The sequence below is a fragment of the Equus quagga genome, chromosome 11 (genome assembly GCF_021613505.1).
Source record: "Equus quagga isolate Etosha38 chromosome 11, UCLA_HA_Equagga_1.0, whole genome shotgun sequence".
Taxonomy (NCBI): Eukaryota; Metazoa; Chordata; class Mammalia; order Perissodactyla; family Equidae; genus Equus; species Equus quagga.
In genome coordinates, this window is record NC_060277.1 from 51673121 (window position 1) to 51694914 (window position 21794).

Consider the following 21794-nt stretch of genomic DNA (forward strand, 5'->3'; position numbering starts at 1 on the left):
GAAGATAGGGAAGTTGAGATCTTGACAGTCAGGCGGAGGAGTCTGAACTTCCTGCAGTGGAGGCAGGAAACAGGCAGAGTCTTCTGGGTGGATGCGGGAAGGGATCCTGGGGTGTTAGGAAGAGGATTCGGCTGTGTGGAAAGGAAAGAGGGACTACCGACCCCAGGCAGTAAGGAAGGGCTGGAAGGAGAACGCGGCCAGGACTTGCAGTGTGCACAAAGAATACCAGGAGCTCTGAAAGATGCTTCTGAAACGGCAGGGCTTGCTGCCCAAGTGGAAAGAAGGAGAGAAAGTGAGGGAAGACTCAAATACGATGCCAATATTAAGTCGGTGAAGTGACGGGGCCCAGTCAGAAACACACACTAAAATTACAGGAAAGTATAAAATGTACAAAAGGATGCTGATAAAATATTTACTCCAACCGTCTGAACTATTCTCTGAAGTTGTTTCCTTAATTCTTTACTGAACCTTAGCTTTTTATCAATGAGTGATGAAAACGAGGGTGGCACATTAATAATTGAAGAGGCCAGCTTCCTGCCATGCAGTTTGAATCAGTGCCTTCTCAGTGATCTCACGCAGTAGTCACATTTTTGGAACATACTGGGAATTTGTCTATTATTTATCACTAAAGGGTTTCACAGCAGCAATCTAGTATGAAATGGACTGTGGGGTCTTCGAGCTGAAATGCTTGCTGCATTTGCTGTCTGCTGTTATGCCAGAGTTAGTTACCAGAATGAACTCAGCTTCTACAGTATCACGATTTCTGTTTTGGGAATCTGATTTTGATGAACAGAGTGTATTAGAAATATATGCAATTTTTAAACTTATTCATCATATAGACGAAATAGTGCTGAGTAATTATCAAATCAATAGATGAATGATGGATGGTAGACGAATTTTTTTAATTGAAGACAAAACAATCTTCATAAGAATGGATTATTTAGGAGCAATATCTATAAGAGAAATAACTTTTTAGAAAGCAGTAACTTCTTAAGAACTACCTAAGTGTTTTTTGCACTGTTATAAAAAGTCAGATTGTCATGAGAAATTTATATTCGGTCAACAAACATTTGACAGCATTTATTGGTTTTGCCAGGCATTAGAGATAAGGAATGCCCCTTCCTTCAGGGCTTTTCCTCCACTGGGGGAGGCAGACAAATAAGAAAATAAATAAAATACAAACTAATGCATGAATAATACAACATTAGATAAAGTATACAAACAGTTCAGAAGAGAAAGAAAGTAGCTTTCTCCTACTATTGTTCTAAGAGATAAAAAGGAATGGATCATAAACAATCAGCTATTGCAAAATCCATTTTGGGGAATTTGAAAAGAATCACAAGTATGTTTTGTTTTGTTTTCTAATCTTGCAAGAGACAGATATTCATGAAAATAGAAGGAAGGCATGGGAAAAGGAGCAACCAGCAAGCAGCCTCTGAAATATATTTCCTAATAATTACATTAAAGATTAAGAAAGTCATATCTCTCTCCGACAATCAAAATTACTTTCTAATGGGTTGTTTTCATTCTTCTATTCATCCTGATGAAACCAAAGCACACATTAAATACAAGAGGATTTATTTCCCAGAGTTCTGCCATGGTGAAAGCAACCTAATCAAAAATGAAACGGAGACTGAGCTCCTGGAATAAATCAGAAGGAAGAATGAAAGAAGCTGGCAGATATTTTGGAGGCCTGTTAAAAAATAAATTAGACTTTCAATATAAAACTTGACTTAAATAAATGGTATACTTAAGAACCTACTTCAGAACATTTCCTTAAAGTCAATTTGAATATCAATCCAAAATAGTGCATTTCAATATATTTTGTTATATTTCCAAAATGCAAGAGGTATAGTGATGAGCATAAGCACAGATAAAATGTCTAGAAAAAGGGAACAAAATACTAAAAAATCTATGAGTCTGCTAATATCTGCTGTTCAGATTTGAAACCTAAACAAAAACTTCAGCGAAATACTTTAAATAGTGCCCCTTAAAATAATCAAAAGATGGTTAGGGTACTTTTGATATTTTGAGAAAAAGCAAAAGAAAACTGGGTAGCAGACATAGCCCTCTAAAGATCTGCAATTTGTCAACTACTTTACTCCCTTGATAAACAGCCTTTAAACAGAGATAAATCCAATAACAGGGAAAAAAATCATCATGAAAGACAACTGTTCATATGACATGTGACGCTTAAATCAGCAGAGGTGGGGAGAGTGGAGTGGGGTGGGATCCTGTCCTCCCTTACATTTGCCAAGCAAGGAAGGAGGAGGTGTTGACCCTGCTCACATTCATGGGAGGCAGTAAGCCTTCCAGGTAAAGTTACCAGGCTCAGCTCAACGCAGCATGATCAGACCACACATGGAAACAGAGATTCTGTTCCAGGCACCCCATTTTAAACAGATAGAGATGGTAAAGGAACTCAAAACCTGCTGTCTGAAGAACAGAGGAATGAAATGTAAATGGGACTTGCTCCATGAAAGCCCAAGGAACAGGACAAGGACAGTGGATGGAGTTGTGTATACATATTCTGTCAGTCAGATGTGTCTAAAGACATGTGAGAGAGCTTTAGGAGTGATGAGTTTCCCATCGTGGAAGGCGTTCGAGTACAGAGAGACATGATAGGGATGGGGCAGAAGGTACCCAAAGTCTGAGCAGAAAGGTTAAATAGATCACATTCCAGGACCATTTTCACCCTGAGAGCCTATGATTATAAGAAGTGGAAGCCATAGTCACTGACTTTGGGGGACATTCAGTGACAAATAAAAGATGTATTAGAAAAAGTGGTAAGAATACTAGATCCACCAGGGTCCAGGCAGAAAGTAAATGACACCTCAAGTTAGGTAACGTGAGGCGAGTTTAAAGAGACCGTTTCCACAAGTGTGGGCAACCTAAGGGGGTGACACAATGTCCCAGAGGCACACTTCACGTCCCCAAGGCCTAAAGGGATGAGAGGAGGGAGAAGTCACCAGAGATAGGAGAGAGAGCACAGTAGGGAGCACACCACCTGACAGGAGCGATGACTTTGAGTCCTACAGGATCATCCTCAGGACTGTGGAGGGAGCAGGGCCTGGGCGAACCTGCAGGACGGAGGGGTGGGGAGATGACCCAGAGAGCCAAATGGACGATATCCAGCACAAATGCTAGCAAAGCCACATGAAACAGAGGGCAAACAAGGAAGGCCCTAGTCTGGGAGAGAGGTCGGAATATATTCTCTCTCAGGTCCCTTCCAAAGGATGCGATATGCATTCTTCTAGGTGGAGATTCACAGGCCTATTGTTTCTATCATTCTATCACACTGGCTCTTTTTCATTCTTCAGCCATCCCCTGGATTTGCTCTCGGAACTAAGTACTCAGCTGCACTCTTTGCTCTACCCAAAACAGTAGTACCATAGAATACACATGATAGGACCTGAAAATCTGAATATAGAAGCAACCAGCCTACCTGAGGGAATTTTCCATTGGATATCCTTGCTACTCATGCCTTTATTCAACAGATGTACTTAATTACCTTCTACCTGCCAGGCACAGGGCCAGACACGGGGATACATCAGTCAACAAGGTAAGTGCACCTCTGCCTGCATGGAGCCTTCAGCTGACTATCAGTCGTTCCCACAGTACAGCCCCCGTTCCGTAAAGGACTCTCAGGCGTGCTGTAGATCAGAGGTGGGCAAACCAGGGCCCACAGGCCGAATCTCCGGGGCCTGCTTCTATAAAACATGGTTTATGGAAAGAGCCATGCCCATTTGCTTCTGTATCGTCGATCACTGCTTTTGTGTCGCAACTTCAGAGCTGAGTAGTTGCAACAGAAAAAATATGGTTTTCAAAGCCTGAAATAGTTACTGTCTGGCCCTGTAGAGAAAAAGTTTGCCAATACTTGCTCTAAATAAAACCTAATGCTTTAAGGACATATATCGAAAGACATTACTGTCACTCATAAAACATCCCTGGGCGCCCTAGTTACAAACCAGGTCACAGGAGGGGTTGGCTTCCTACAGCATTGTATTTCTACTGTTAAAAGTTTTGTTTTTGTTTTTTAATTCTTTCATTGCAAAGGCAGATAACAAGCAGGTATCATGTGGCTAATGTCTTCTATTAACAGCTAACTTTCTTCAGATGACCTTCACATTGTCTCATATCATACCTAGTCTTTTTTTTTTTTTTGAGGAAGATTAGCCCTGAGCTAACTGCTGCCAATCTTCCTCTTTTTGCTGAGGAAGACTGGCCCTGAGCTAACATCCATGCCCATCTTCCTCTACGTTACATGCGGGACGCCCACCACAGCATGGCGTGCCAAGGGGTGCCATGTCCGCACCCGGGATCTGAACTGGTGAACCCCGGGCTGCCGAAGCAGAATGTGCACACTTAACCACTGAGCCACCGGGCCTGCGCTCATATCTAGTCTTTTGATTGATCAGAGTTCTTCCACATCATTGAAGGCCCATTTTTACAAAAGATCCTTTTCTATGAATCACATCAAACAAATTTTGACAAGAGGGACTTTAGATTATCTTTTAAATTGAATGTAAAAGCACTTAGCCAACGCTCAGGCAATATATAAATGCAAAATCACAGCAAGAATAGTACCTTTGCCTCTCTGCACACAGAAACATGAGTGGATGCTTATTCCCCATCACTTGAGTGGACAGCATTAAAATTTAAAATGAAAGAAAAAAACTAGCTTTCATTAGCTGTTATTAAAAATTCCTAATAAGAAATGACAGGATCTGAGGTGGTTGTAGTTCCTCCAAAGGATGTTAAGAGGCTGAGTGGTGGCTGCGGCTGACCATCGATTTGCCATTCCCAAATCTCTTTTCCTTCCCTAGTGAGAATCAATCTAGCATGAATAAAATTAAATGGCCACTTAGCTCATCTTTAGTCACTATAATGCAGCAATAACTAGCTTGAGAAAGATCCTCGCAAAGCCTTGGTTCTTGAAAGTTTTCCCACCCCACTAACCCACTGATAAAATACATATAAAGCACGGAAGAGAGGGGAGACTGAGCCCAAAAGTGAAAGACAACCAGAAGTAAGATGATAACAGAGCGGCAGCAAGGGAAAGGGATGGCTAACTTGGTGACAAGGGAGACATCTTTTAGGTACCAGTTTAAACATTCTATCCTTGAAAATGCCTTCCTTGAAACCATTAGACCATGTTAGTTCCCCTAATACATGTGCTCTTGACATTCCATACTCGTTTCCCATCAGTTATCACAAGTGCAACTGGATAATTCCTTATTTAATTAGTTGTTTGATGTCTACGTCCCTCAGTGGCAAGCGAGCTCCACTGAGCTCACTACCTGTCTGTTGAGAGCAGAAATCCCCACGGCTAACACAAGAGGAGCACTGAAAAAATGTTAACTAACTGACTTAGTGAACGAATGGATAGACAAGCAAGTCGGATCCTAGGCACTCTGCTAGCAAATAAGAAAGCTCTGGTTATTCTGTGATATGCTCCTCAAAACAAAGGGCCGACCGACATCTTCCTGTCCTTATACACCATGAGCAATGTTCAAGAATATGCACTAATTCCTACCAACCCCTTGTATCTTCTCCACCAACCATCTCCCCTCCACTCTTTCAACGTCTCCTTCTGTACCGACTTCTGTCTCTCAATATATATTCATGCTCAGGTTGCTCCCAGGTATAAAAAAGAAAAGAAAGGGAAAAAAAACAAACCTCTCCAATCACCCCAACCCGACCTAGCTGTTCTTACCAAGTTTGAAATAACATCATAATTGCCAAAACTTACAGCTGCTTGCAAATTCCCATTCTGCTTCTCTGCAGCATCTGACCCTAATAACCACTCCTCTACTCTGAAAATTCTTTGCTCTCTGACTTTGGTGGCACTGCTCGACCCCGGATGATCTTTCTATACCATGCCCTGTCAATTCCATAACCTGATATATCTAAAAATGTGTCTATTTTTTCCTCAAACCATTAATACCTCTTGCTTTTATGATTGCATCAGCCTTCTGACTGATCTCCAGCTCTCTCCAATCCATTCTTCCCATTGCAGCCATATGTTTACCTCAATAATGCTCCAAAGTGACCAGAGTAATTTAGCTGGCTCAATTAAATTGTGACTCTGGCCTTCAGCTTCAAGTGTCTTTGTACAGCAGAGTTTTACGTACATTTGACATACACACGCCCCACAGAAGAGCTAAAAGATTCTCTCTGATCTTCATCACAATATCCACTGGATTCCTAACATCTTTATATATGCTAAAACATAATTAAGGTAACATTTTCTAAGCTTTAACAAGGCCCCCAAAATACTGGCTTTGGAAAGCTGGTTCCAAATACTGGTATTCCCACTGTCATTAGTGAAAAACGAATGGAACTTGTACTCAGAGTCATGAATTTGTCCTCCTGACTTGCATTTCCAAATTTCGCCTCTGAATTTTGTCATCTGTACTCTATTTCCCTGCTCTGAAAGTCATCCAGATTATCCATGTTCCAAATTATACATCCTTTTTACCGCACTTGATCTAAAACCCTTCCAAAGCAGTAAGTCTTCCCAAATAAAAACAAGTGGAGTAGTGGACAGCAACACACAAATCTCTGCCAAGCAACTGAGTCTCACTGCAACTACCTAATACACTGTAAATCTCTCGATTTTAAATAGAAAAAAGGCAACACAAACAAGCCCAAGAAAGTGATCCATGTGTAATTAATTTAACATAAATTTTGCTACTGAAAAATATACCCTGCTCACGAAGAGTCCATGTTTTTATGCTTTTTCTTCATTATGAGCATTTTATGAATATTAAACAGTAACTTGCTTATAATCTATGGATCCTGATGGAATTCAGGGCCAAAAAGTCCTTCTACAATTCCAGACTAGGAAGCTACCGGAAGCCTTTCATAATTCAGTCCAAGCTACTTCTCCAGTCTTACTTCTTGCCACTTTAGACACTGTGGACATACTCAAATATTGTTTACTCCTTGCATGGCCAGCCTCCTGCCTTGACTCACACTAACCCCTTCATCTGTAATGTATTCCCCACTTCTAGCCCCATTCACAAACATCTGCTGCTTGTCCCTCCTCAAAGTGCCACCTTCTCCAGGAAGCTTCTCTGTCCCACAGCACTTGATCCAATCTTTCTAATGCAGTTTCACCCTTTCCCCTCAATGCTTCCTACGTATCAATATATCCATCTGTAGCACAAGCCTGTGAGGTCCTTGAGGGATGAGACCAAGTGTGTCCCTTCTTTAACGCCTACGACACTGTACACGCTTCCTCCAGTACCGGGGGTGCTCGGGGAACCGATCCGCCAAGCTCACCCATGCCCTCAAAACACAGGCCTCCCCTTCTCCGGGAAGCCTCGGGGACCACTCTGGTGGTCAAGCCAGGTTTGAACATGCTCAGAGCCATGGAACATACCAGAGAAACCCACGAACTTGTGGGCTGACGCTTCAGACACTGCAGAAGCTCGAGTGCAGATGCGATCGACTTAAGCAGCTAAAGAGAAGCGCCGCCCTGTGCGGAGCTCCGCGCGGCGCCGGGAATGGCGCGAAGGGTGGCGCGAGCCCAGGCGCGCACGAGGCGGCGCGGCGAGGCGCTCCCCCTGCCGTCAGGGCTGCTGTGGAGGAGCTCGGGCGCCCTCCCCCGGGAGGCGGCGCAGGCGGGCCGCGAGCTCCGCGCCGCGGGGGACACGCCGCCAGACCCGGCCTTCCCCGCGAGCGGGACCGGGACCACAAGCCCCAGAAGGCCCCGCGGCGCCTTGGGAGGAGCCGGCCGCGGCGGGGAGAGGGCGCCCGGCTCGGGGCCCCGCGGAGGGAGGAGGGCGCCCCCTCGGTTGCTGGCTGGAACGTGCCATCGAGGCCGTGAAGGAAAAGGAGTCCTGGACATTGATTCCTCGTGGAAAGAGATGCGTTGATTCTCACGGGGAGGGGAACTTCAAGAACTGAGAGAAGGATGAGTTCTAAAACAAATTTACTTTTTCCAAACGTGAAGGTGAATTTTTATTTCTTGCAAGAAATTGTGATTATTGTAGAGAGATTTTGCGCACTTTTTACGTTTCACTTGTATTGTTAATCTATATTCTTAATCATGTTTTGCCTTACATCCTTCTACAATTCTTTCATGTATCAGAATCCCAGCTCGATTCCAAGCACCCTGAGGACAGATGCTCTGTAGTCTTCTTTTTATTACACACAGTGCTTGGCTGCTGTTGAGAAGTCTCAGCACACAGCAGTGGAATAAAATATCAAGCATTTCTACATGCAGGTCTGTGTGGCTTGTCTTAGTAAATGGATGAACTTTCTGTTGAAGAGTTGTCAGCATGACTCCATTCTGTACCCTGGACTCCATCTTGTTAACAATGTGAAACTGTGCTGACCTTGCTCACTTACCCGAAGGGCGTTTTTTGCTGAGAAAGGACTTTCTGAAGGACTATGCAAAAATATACTTTTTCTGGTAGCAACAAGATGTCCTTGAGTAAGCCATTGAACTATAACCTAAGTTTACGCTCCCTAACAAACAACTGAGGTGATTGTTCTGGGCTCTCCTTTTTGCTAATAAAAACTCCTGACTTTTACTCCTCAGGCGGACACTTTTCTGGCTGCTGTGGGAATCTGTGTTCCCCCAATTGCAATTCTAAGACCCCAAATAAATACTGTCCTCTTGTTTTGCAAATGACTCTTTTTTCTAAATTTACACTTCTTTATTAAGACATCCTTTTGCATGTAATCAGTTATTGTAAATTTCTTTAAAATGTTAAACAGCATTGGTCTAACCACCAGACCATTAAAGAGAGTCACTGATTTTGTCTATTGTAATTTGTTTAACATATCACTTTTCACTAATCCGGCAGCCGTAAATTTCAGGCAAACAAAGACAATTATCTTGAACTTCAAATTAATGAACACTAAATTGTTCCCTGTGCAGTCTCCGACTTCCAGTGGTTCAATTTACGATTTTTCAACTTTATGATGGTGAGAAAGCGATATGCGGTCAGTAAAAACCATACTTTGAATTCTGATCTTTTCCTGGGTTAGTGATATGCAGCACTATGATCCTCTGTCGGGATGCTGGGCAGTGGCAGTGAGTCAGCCACGCGGTCACGAGGGTAAACAACTGAAATGCTTAACACCCATTCTGTACCCAAATAACCATTCTGTTTTTCACTTTCAGTGTAGTATTCAATAAATTACATGAAATATTCGACACTTTATTATAACACAGGCTTAGTGTTAGATGATTTTGCCCAACTGTAGGTTAATGTAAATGTTCTGAGCACGTTTAAGGTAGGCTATGCTAAGCTAGGACGTTCAGTAGGTTAGGTGTATTAAACACATTTTCGACTTATATTTTCAACTTATGATGGGTTTATCAGGATATAACCCCATGGTAAGTCCAGGAAGATCTGGATTTGCTGTTCTCATTTGAGAAATGTAAAATCCAATCATAGATAATCAAGAGCCAAATCGGGGAAAAGTTGCGATGTTGCCTTGTGTTGCTGCGCATGTGAAATCCATTTCAGTTCCACTCATTCATTCTTTTTGCAAATTGAATTGAATTCCTGTTATGTGCCAGGCACTGAGGCATGGTTATTGCCCTCTACAAGTGCACAGTCTGGTAATTAAAACAAATGGGTTAACAAACTATCAAAATACAGCACAATCACTGAAATCCTACGGGAAAACTACAGTCAGTTTTAACAAAATCTTATCCTTTCTCATCAAGACTTAGGTAGATAACTATTAACCTAAGTAACATTTACAGTTTTCTTTGAGCTTCTGAAGATGGAGTGGTTATGGATTTTACAAAAGAGTATAATGGAAAATAACTGTCATGAAAATTGTACAGATTTTCATACTAGTTTTTGTCTTACTCATCTCTAGTACGCATGCATAATAAGTAATCAGTACATATATATTGAAAAAAGAAATGAACAGATTCTCAGTATCTTAAAACATTTAATTTGTGCCTTTTAGAAACTACTTTTCTAAAAATGTCATGATCCAGCTGTGTGGGCCATGGCTCAAACAGCTTTTCTTTTCTTTTTTTTTCTTGAGGAAGATTAGCCCTGAGCTAACCACTGCCAATCCTCCTCTTTTTTCTGAGGAAGACTGGCCTTGAGCTTACATCCATGCCCATCTTCCTCCACTTTATATGTGGGACGCCTGCCACAGCGTGACTTGCCAAGTGGTGCCATGTCCGCACCCGGGATCCGGACCAGCACACCCCCAGCTGCGAAGTGGAACGTGCACACTTAACCACTGAGCCACCGGGCCAGCCCCTCAAACAGCTTTTCTAAAGGAGTTTATAAAGAGAAGAGGAAGGTGAAAATGTGCAAGGATGCACCTAGGGCCTTTTAGCAATTCCTGTTGTTCACTGTATTCAAATACAGAATATTTGAAGGGGGCTTGAGTAGATAAACAGAACAGAACATCTTAGAAAGTCGTACGTCTCTCATGTAACAGTTTCAAGAGAGCAAATTCATTGAATCCCAATCTGTATATCACATAGGAAATTATTGATGGTAACTATGTACAAATTTTCAGGGTCCAAATAAAAACACAAAGAAAACTAGTTTACCTCTGTGCAAAATATAAAACCTTAGATGGAGAATACTAAGTTAATATTAGCCAGTTTAATATAAACCTAAAATAAGTAAAGTGGATAAAATGAGTGCCAAAAATGTAATCAAGGAACAATATTAATTGTAAACTGGGTACTTTCACCATAAAGAGCAGAATATCTCATAAAATGTCAAATAAGTATGTAACTATTTTTTAAAAGCCTAGTGTTAAAAATGTTATTTGTAAAAAAAAATTGCATTATCTTATAAAATTATGGAAATAGTAGTAAGCTGTTCTATCAAGAAACAGAAACCTCAGTAATTCCTAGACCAACACCTATTACACAGAGAAAGTTATTAGCTCTCTGTTCAATTCAGCAGTTCAAGAAATATTTATTAAGTACCAAGTATAAATAAATTGTTCTCAATGATCTTACCGTCTAGTAAGGGAGCCAAATTTTACCATCAAGATAATTATAACTAGCAACTATTGAACATATTCACTATGCCAGGTAATCCTGGACTACCTGATTTAATTAATTTTCATGAAATTCTTCTGGGCAAAGTTCTGTGGGGTTTTTTGTTTATTTGGCTTTTTATTGAGGTAACATTGGTTTATATCATTATGTAAATATCAGGTGTAAATCCTTATATTTATACTTAGGTATAGACCTCATCATGTTTACCCCCAAAAGTCCAGTTGCCTGGATAAAGAAGATGCAGTAAGTATATACAATGAAATACTACACAGCCATAAAAAAGATGAAATCTTGCCAAGGACTGTTTTCAATCCTTATTTTACAAGAAAACTAAAATTTAGATTGGTTAACTCATCCAAAGACATTAAGCTCAGAGATGTTGGAGCTAGGACGCCCGCCCAACTCTGTCTTACTCCAAAATGCGTAAACTTAATCCCCTCACTCTAGCACATCCAGGAAGTCAGCTAGGTCTTTAGCTCCTGCCCTTTAATGCTAGTCATAGGAGCTCCCTGTTCAGAGAGTTCTACCCACTAGTGTCTTAACATTCTCTGGGGTATCTGAGGCAGCTAGCTCCACAATGCTTCTATGTCTTTTGATTAGCTGTTCGTCAGACTTCTTGGATCCAGGACTCTTGGTTAGACTTCTATCTGATAACTTTCACACCTGCTTTAATTTCATAGTGACATTTGTCATCACTCACTATTCTATTACCTATATTTTCTTCAAATTAGTCTAATAGCCTAACATAATTTGTGGCAGATTATGATCTCATGATCATTAGAATTAACATTATTCCAGAGAATCCTACATATCATTATCTTCAATAATTCAGTTGCTGTTAACACAAAATTAGTAATTTATACTGTCATTTATATGATTATTAGTGTAGTCCAGATGGCATCTTGGAACTTGGCATCCAAACCTTTGTCAGTATGCTTTAAGAGTAAAATCTGGGCCGGCCTGGTGGCTGAGTGGTTACGTTCCACACTCCACTTTAGCGGCCCAGGGTTTCAACCATTCGGATCCTGGGTGCGGACATGACACTGCTCATCAGGCCACATTGAGGCGGCATCCCACATGCCACAACTAGAAGGATCCACAACTAAAATATACAACTACATGCTGGGGGAATTGGGGGAAAAAAAGCAGAAAAAAAAATATTGGCAACAGTTGGTAGCTCAGGTGCCAATCTTTAAAAAAAAAAAAACGTAAAATCTGTAAAAGTTTTGAAGTGTTTCAGACCATTAAACTAGACTAATTGCGTGGGGGAAAAAATAAGAAGTATGTGTTTTTAAAGCACTTGAATCTTAAAGTTCAGAATTGTAGAAAAGTGGAAAGATTGAGAATATGGCTGAGGAGGGGAAGCTTTTAAAACCATGAATTATATGTCTCTTTAATACAACCAAAATCACACACTGTAAAAATAATTATTCCCCAAAGTAAAGTATGTTACTTTACCCAAATATTTGTATTCGAGAAGAATTTTTAAAAGTATTTTATGGTAAATTTATATTTTGAATTTACAGAGAATATTAAGCTTTTAGAAGAAACATACCAAAGAAAAAATCTATTTATAAAGTGAATAATTCTTTTTCATGTGAATATTGCTTCCTAATTTATGTGCTTGTAAACTCAGTTTTTAGCATGTTTTGTTTTCTCAGAGCAGCACATTAATGAATTATTGTGCTTTTTGGATGAAAAGTTTCAGTTTTACCACTTGAATTGATGAAAAGATATACAAAACAAATTAGACTAAGCCACTAAAATTATAAACAGCACAGAAGGCATTTTAGGTCTATTAGGAAGGAAAGATGCTCTGTTAAAATATCAGGTAAAACAAAGCTTGGGCTAGGCTTGGAAATCACTTATGCACGTTAACAATTTGGAAAAGGGGCTTTAGAGGCACATGTAAGGAAGCCTTCTGTGGAGAGGAGAGCGAGCTTGCAGAAGTGTGGCTGCTCAGTTACTGCTGGATTCATTGTGACTTTCTGAAAGACTAGACAACAAAGGCTACCAAAGAAAGGAAAGGTGAAATAGAGGCAATGAAAAAGATGTACTTCTAAAGCATTAATTTTAAATGAAAGAAATAGAGGAATTAGGCAGAAATGTCAAGAAATATTTAAAGTTGAATGCTGGTGAAGACAACCATTAAAAATGCAAAACTGGCGGCCGGCCTGGTGGCATGGCGGTTAAGTTCACACCCTCACTTCAGCAGCCCTGGGTTCGCAGGTTTGGCTCACAGGCATGGACCTAGCCCCGATTGTCAAGCCACACTGTGGTGGCATCCCACATATAAAATACAGGAAGGTTGGCACAGATGTTAGCTCAGGGGTAATCTTCCTCAAGCAAAAGAAGAGAAAGATTGGCAAAGGATGTTAGCTTAGGTCAAGTCTTCCTCAGCAAAGAAACAAAAAAAAAAAAGAAAAAAGAAAAGTTGATTTAATAGTTGATTAATAGTGGGAAAATTTTACAGTGAGTATATTTTACACTTCTTTGATAACAGAAGTATTAATCTGTGTAAAAAGTTAGGATAAAATATTATTTTAAGGAAAAGAACATTACGATTATTTGCAAAAAAGCATATTCAGAGAAGAAAAAAAGCAGAGTTGTGGCAAATCTAGTGTGAGTGTGGATCTGACTATGTAGACAATACTCTATATGGCTCATTAAGATACGTAAACTGTCTGAAGAAGTCAGAAAGACAGGTATTAAAAATAATGAGCAATAGAGAAAAGCCCATCTCTTATATTCTTTTATCTAGCAACACATCTATTTTATCCTCAGTTGAGAGGAATTTGTCCTTTTTTTACATCGATAGGAGGTGTACAATGTAGTGACTCTGAGCATGGTTCTGAACTGAGACTGCCTGCTTTCCGCTCCTAGTTTTGCCTCTTAGTAGCAAGTGACCCAGGGTAAACTGCTTGACTTTTCAGATTTCCATTTTCTAGTTTATAAAATGGAGATGATAATAACCACATTCATATTAAATGATGTAATTCATACATAGCACCTCAGTGTCCAGCACACACTATTTTAAATCAATATTAGCTATCTTTATTATTATTACCTGAATTCCTATCTCCCTTGCATAGTGATTTTTTTAGCAATGCCACATATAAAAGTAAACAGATTATTGTAGTTTGTTCACTGTTCTCTCTGCCCATCAGCAAATGAGTATGGACAACTACTATCCATAAGAAATATGGTTCCTTTTACCCTCAGTTCCTTTTACTCTCAATAACGAGAATTCATAGGTAAATTTGAATCTCCCAAAGAAATACAACCTTCAGTTTCCCCAACTCTTCAACCCCTTTCCTATGCATTGTGCCCCAAAAGTCACATAGAAAGCTTTGTCTCTGAGCACATCTTTTCCAAATAAGGTTTATTACAGAAAGGTGCAGAAGAGATTGAAAAGATAGCATAACCACGGAAAATAACCTTCTTACTTTATTGTGTCCTCAAAATATAATTTAAAGAGTTGTGTTAAGATAATCTAAAATCAATTTTTATACAGAGCAAAGTTTGAATAACCAAAAGTATCATTTTTTTTTAAATATGGCATACAGACCAGGAGAAGAGAAAGAAAAGAATCCACAGTAATGATGTGTTAAAGAAATCTTTTATACATTATTTGCTGCTTCGTATTCTGTTTGTTAGGCATTTATTTGGGTACAAACCTCAAACAAGTCTGTTGAAGCTGCAGATCAGAAATGTGAAGACAATAGCACGTAACATCTGTTTTCTGTTGATGCCTCACTAAGGACTTTGAGTGCTTCCTCTCATGTAAACCTCACAACTCCGTTAGATAAGTACTGATTTCATTTTCCCTCAATCAGCAAATCGTAGAAGTTAAGTAACATTCCCAAAGTCACCCAAGCATTTTAAGTACCAAACCAAGGCTCCAACCTGTTTCTGACACCCCTTTGCCCTGAGAACAGTCGTCCCCCCTTATCTGCAGGGCAATACTTTCCAAGACCCCCAGTGGATGTCTGAAACCACAGACAGTGACGAACCCTGTATTTACTAGGTTTTTTCCTATACATACATACCTATGATAAAGTTTAATTTACAAATTATGCACAGAAAGATATCAATTAATAATAAAATAGCACAATTATAACAATATACTGTAATAAATTGCCAGCATCACTACTCTTGCACTTTAGGACATTAAGTAAAATAAGGGGTATTTGAACACAAGCACTGCAATACCATGACAGTGGATCTGTCAACCAAGGGGCAGGTGGTGTACCTGGCATGGATATTCTGGACAAAGGGATGCTTCACATCTGGGCAGGACAGAGCAAGAGGGTGTGAGCTTTCATCATACTACTTAGAACAGTGCACAATTTAAAACTTATGAATTATTTATTTCTGGAATTTTCCATTTAATATTTTTGGACCACAGGTAACTAAAACTGAAAAGTGAAACCGCGGATAAGGGGGAACTACTGTAATCACCTTCTCGATTCAAGTTTATTTCTTCCAACTGAAACAAATGCCCCTTCATCTCCCTCCCCGGCCACACACACACACTGAAATTAGGTGGCTTTTGTCTGGGTCAGAAAACCTAATTCAGGCTGGACTACCTGATGATCCACCTTCAGAACAAAGTCAAATGCATTTGTACCTCATAACAAACTATGAGACTAACTATACCCTGAACCCATACCCCTGTGTATTCTACAAGTTAGCCAGCATTCATTTATATACCCTCTTCCCAATGGTTCTATGTAGAGAGTTATTCATTTGATTCTAGTGGTCTTACCTTATTACAGTGGAAGGAATTTGCATCAGTGGCAACAGACATTTTCTAATTCATTTACATTATACAAATGTTCCTCCTATTGCTAACTGGGAGCCAGAAACATGCAGGTTCTACTTTCACTCTTAAAGGGGCTGTCATATCCTGCAAAGACATTGGGTTTAGAGGCAGAGCACCTAAGATTTAATCTGTTTTCTGCCATTTATTACACTGTGACTCTGGGAAAATGACTTTACCTCTCTCTAAAATAAAGGATTTGGGCAAGGTGACCTCAGAAATTCCTCTCTGCCCTGAAATTCTAACTGGGCCCTAGATCATATCACTAATTTTCATTTTGCTTCCAATCTCTGAAATTGTCTCTTTATTCTTCTGTGTAACTGCTACATTTCCCATTATTTTTCTATGAAAAAGAAAAAGTATTTCCACATTCCCTGTTTTAAAAAATGTCACGTGGGGGCCAGCCCTGTGGCTGAGTGGTTAGAGTTCCACGTGCTCCACTTTGGCAGCCTGGGTTCAGTAGGTTCAGATCATGGGCACAGACCTACTCCACTTATCAGCCCTGCTGTGGTGGTGTCCCACATGCAAAGTGGAGGAAGGGTGGCACAGATGTTGTTAGCTCAAGGCTAATCTTTCTCAAGCAAAACAAAAAAATGAGGAGTATTGGTAACGGCTGTTAGCTCAAGGTGAATCATCCTCACACACAAAAAAAAGGTCACATATGACCATATCAAGAAAATATTGATAAATGTATAATGCTGACTGTGTGTGGAATTCAAGTGCATTCAATTTGTTACTAATTTTTAAGTGTTTTGGTAGGTCACTTACAAGAATCAGGCTGCCTTAGTGGTTCCTGGAATATATAACATGAAGATATTGTGCCATGGGGCCTTGGAGAGATTGAAAACGCTGTTTTCATCTCTTGGTGGTCCGTGTGGAATGCTGATTGGACAGCTATGTGGTGCGAACACTGGACAAACAACGAAGGAATTGCTGTTAAGGAGCTCACAGACTCTGGGGAACAGAGACAGTTAACAAGCATCACTGGGTGGCGTGTGTCTTAATGGGGCTGACCCTGGATGCCATAGGAAACACAGGGATGGACACCAGACTCAGTTCAGGGAAGGAAGTTAGGAGTGGCTTCTTAGAAGATGTAATGCCTAAGCTGAAATCTGATAAGAAAAGTAAAGTTATGCCAAAGGAAGGTAAACAGTGTTTTGGGGAGAAAGTGCCCAGTCCCAGATCTCAGGCCTCATGGGGTCTGGTGTACCTGGATGTATATTAAAGTATATCTCTTGGTAATTTTAAATTGTTTTCTCTTTGACATAACAAGAAAAACACTTTCCGATTTATATGCCTAATATATGTTATTAAAATAAACTGAGCTATGCTGGTAGATTATTAACAGCTGTTCGTTCATTTTCTTACCTACTGCTTAACTCCCTGCTGAAAAAGTTACCTTCGATTATTTGTTGTGAAAAGGTCTTCGGGCCTTTGTATGCTCATTAGAAATGACAGTATTCTTATTTATTCTAATTCTTACCTGTCCTTTCAAGTTGTTCTCCTCAGGCTGAAAATCAGTAGCTTCTGTTCATGAACAATAATTTATTTTAAGCGTTAAAACTGAAGGGCTGATGCTGTATCTTGAGATAACTATAGCTCCTTGTCCTCAATGGTTTCACTATTTGATTATCTTTTAGAAATGCTCTCAGGAGGATTGCTTTTTATACCATCTAATGCCTCCTCCAGATAAACAATTTGTAAAATCCCGGCTGGAGGTGGGTGTTTGCCTTCATGGTAAACTCATCAGAAGCTTATTGTCTTCATCCTTTTCTTGCTCTTGCTTTTAAAGCCATCCTCAAGCAAATCCCTTCCTTTCGTTTCTTGGTTTGATAGCGCATGTTAATGGAACAGATGCAGCAACAGTGTGATAACATATTTGGAAGAGCTAAAACTTCATTTATAAATTGTCCATGTCCTAACACTTCCTAAAGTGGCTATGTCTCTGTGAATAATTAGAAGAAGCCTATGACATTTATCATGATCTCTTCCAGTTTTGAATGACATTGTGGATTAGCCTTGGCTATGATCCCTACGGTACAGCTTTTTACTGCAGCATCTCTATGGATTAGAGGAATAAAAACCAGGAAATGTTCATTGAAATATTTGTGCATGTGTCTTAGAACTAAGGAGTAAGAATATTCTGAAAACTACTTTTAAAATCAAATCTGTGGAAATATTAATATTTTAATGTGTTGCTCCAATAGGTATTCTGTCTTTTAAAACATTTACTTTTCGTTTGAAATATTTTGAGAAAGCAAAATGTAATGATTCCTGATATAAAGTAAGAAAGTCACTCAGGTTTCTTATAGAAAATAAGGAGAACTAGCAGTGGAAGTTGAAGAGGCTGTGAAGAGAAAGCTGCGATATTAAGGACTACTTTATTCTTGTGTTGATTGTATTAACTCTGTCTTTAGAAATGAGTAATAAGACAAATGCTTTATGAGTATGGTAAGGAAAGTTATGGAAACCCCTTTTTCACATCGATCCTGCTTTATGCTTGAGGCACACATATCTTCTATCCAATTAACTATTCATTCACCTAAATGAGTTATTTAAGAGTTTCAAAGGTACTGGAGTCTTATGCTAAATAGTTCAGCTCTGTGATTAAAAGTGCAAATTCTAGAGTCAAACAACTTCAACTCATATGCCAGCTTTGCCACTCACTGGCTCTGTCACCTTGGAAATTTGCTTAACCATTCCCAATCTCAGTTTTTATATCTATTAAATGAAGATTATAATGGGGTTGTTGTGAAAATTAAATGAGAGTAATTCACTTGATGCACATAGCAAAGAATCTGGCACACAGAAAATGTCCAGTATGTTAACTATTATTAGCAGATAAATAAAACGGACTAATTTCCTTCCTATGCTCAAGACTTCCTATGGAATGACTGTGGTGTCTGTCCATCAGAGCCATCAGTATTGTGTGTCATGGAGAAGGTATGTGTGTTAGCAGAGAGAGTAGGAAGTATCATCCCTATTTTAGACCATCCATTATTCTGTATTTAACTTCTTTTCTGGGCAATACATTCAATTGTAATTTTTATTATGTCCACACACTTAATTTATTTCAGAAATTTGGATTTGAAATATTATTTCTAAATTTAGAATAGAATAACAGAAGGAAACTTAGATACAAATGTTCTGTACTTCAAAAATTATTGCCAGAAGCATATTATAATGATGAACAGAAAAATTGTTATATTAAAAATTCATAACTCAATGTATTAAGGTTTTCTATCACCTAAGTAGCTAATTAATTTACTGAATCAATCTAAAAGTACAAAGATTGTTAAATATAAAATATAACTAAGTAACTAGTCGTTTTTTAAATATCAAAGTCAATAAGCTATAATTCTTTTGTTTTGAACTGTATTAATGCAAAATATAAACAGTCAAAGAAAACTGTTTCCATTAGAGTATACAGAGAGAAGACAAAATAACTGTATGCATTATGGGAGCGCCTTGCACATTGTGGGTGGTTAGCAAATATTTGCTAAATTGAACTGAAATACACAAAATGAGGTTAGATTAACTAGAGTAGATTGAAGAATTAAGTAAAGAATAAAGACAGTGTCCCATTTAAGAATGAAAAGCTGTTTAGGGAAGTTTTAAAACCAGATCCATATTAACCCCTGTGTGAGCAGGAGAGAAACAGCAGAGGACCAGACGATGAGGCTCAGGGAACTGGAAGAAAGCACGACCAGCAGGTGACAAAAAACCACATACTCTTTATTCGCTCTGGCCTACAGACAGCAGGGGCGTGTGCAACAGCTCCCCTTGTGGCCGCTTTTATATGACTACTGGACAAAAGTGGCATATAGCCAGCAGACTATGTTTACATTACGCAGGTTACATAAGATGTTTAAATAGACAGGTTACCTAAGATGTTTGCATAGACAGTTTGGTGCACGTGCTGCCTGCAGCAGATATGCTGAGTCACATCTGCCCAGACGCTGCTCCAGTTTGATTGTCCATAGTACCTCCATTTCCCTTCACCCTGTCTTGTCATGAGCATTGAATTTCTAGTTAAAATTTCTAATTTTGCAAAGAAAGCCAACTGCATTCAGCATGCCTTATTTTGGCTTTTAAACAATTAGCTGTGCTACATTTAATCCTGTAATTTAACCTCTTAGGGTTTCCATAGTGCCTCATCTGTGAAAGGAGGAGAACAATAATCTCTGGTGGTTTGGAAACCTCTCGAATTAGGAACACCTGAGGGAGCTTATCAAAGGAGCATATCCCAGGGCCCATCTCTGGCTTCCTGAATCAAAATCTCAGAGGCTGGGCCTGGGAGGCTACATTTGAAGAAGCCCCTCCGTGTGATTCTTATGCAGACTAACCTTTGAGAACCACTGGTCCTCAGAGTTCTCATTGATGATTGATGGAGGCAAGGAGCCACTGGGAGCATCAATCTGAGTGGAGCCAAGGCATCCTTTCCTCTTGGAATAGAATTTGGAAACCTAATGATTTGCTAAAAATTAAATAATAAAAAATATCGATACATATGGAAGGAAAAATAAATATATAGTAAACTGTTATTAAGTGCATACAGAATCAAGTAAACAATAATGTAAAATAATATTTTCTCTGTGATTAATATATTACAGGTTTAGAAATTTATGGATATTCCTTATTATTCAGGCCTCTCGTTACCTTACATCCATGACTTTGCTCCTGCGCCTATACTTTTAGTTTTCAAATCCATACAGAGCACATGCTCTGTGGCCAGGCGTTGTTATAAGCACCTTACAAATTCTAATCAATCTAATGATCAAGCAGTAGATATGCTGCTTTTATTGAAATTATGTGTTTCCATTCCTAACATATGTTCATACTAGCTTGTCAAGAGAAGGATTAATAGAAAATGCACTTTCTTCACACAGTATTTTCAAAATAGGAATGTGAGCAAAAGAATGCATTTCTGTTTGAGTCAATGCTATTCGGCTATTTGGCTGCCTTGTTGCAGTAAAAGTGAAAAGGCTCACACAAAATTATTCATTACAAACAGAAAAGAAAGCCAAGGATGCAAGGAAAAAATAATTCAGAAAGTATTCATCTCAGAATGTATTTTCTAGCAAAAATCAAAAAGATTGCTGAGATAATTTAGTGTTCCAGAATTTTCAATAAGTAATGCTTTGGATAATGATTTTATCCAAATTTTTTTGAATATTTTTCTTTTCAGAATAGAGTATCCTATTACCACTGGCTCAGCTCCAGGAAAGAGAAGGGAGCACCACCTGTGCTCAAGGTCACAAAGGCCTTGAATATAGTTATCACAAACCCTGCACTCTTTGTGGAGAGTCTGACCACTTTTGAGCAGTAGCATAAAAAGAGAAATTTGAAAGTGGAAAGAAATTAGAATTAAAATTTTAAATTAGGTCAAATGATTTTTCTACTGGCAAGTGTGAACTTTGGTACACACGTCTATTACCTTTTTACCAAGGCAAGCTTGGGTTAAGCAGCTTATAGTGTTCTAATAGATGTGACACTAAACGGGAGTCTGAAAACCGGGCTTCTTTTTTTTTTCTTGCCAGTTCTATTGTCTCAGAAGCCCTTTGGCTCTTTTGATCCTCACTTCATAATCCTCCTTATTCACTGATTCAACAAATAGTTATAAGTGTTAGATATAGTAAATGAAAGAAAAAATAAAAGACATTCATTCCTTCAAAGAGTTGATTCCTCAAAACTCCCAAACCTTCCAGACTTTGCTTTATCTAAAGCAAGGTCCCAATCAGGTTCAAGGCACAAGATATATATTCTAGTCCATGTTGCTTTTATTCTTAGCACTAATCTGATGTATAGCTCTGCCCTGCATTTTCATTCCCTATGTCCATGTATTGACATTTGTTGCTTTATCCGAATATTAACCTTATTTTGTGGGGGAAAATATCTCTGAAAGCAGTCAGTGCTCTGTGCTTACAGTTTCTGAACTATCAGGAAAATGACAAACGGCAACCC

The 21794-nt window shown here is 39.2% G+C and overlaps 1 protein-coding gene across 4 annotated transcripts in view; it reads right to left on the minus strand.

Annotated features, from left to right (window-relative positions):
• The window catches only part of MEI4 (meiotic double-stranded break formation protein 4), a 232338-nt gene extending 224841 nt beyond the window's left edge, over positions 1–7497 (minus strand). For all 4 annotated transcript variants that reach the window (XM_046674640.1, XM_046674639.1, XM_046674642.1 and 1 more), the window contains exon 1: positions 7388–7497. The gene's annotated coding sequence lies outside the window, so the exon portion shown is untranslated. The remainder of the gene's footprint in view (positions 1–7387) is intronic.
• Positions 7498–21794: the final 14297 nt, after the last annotated feature.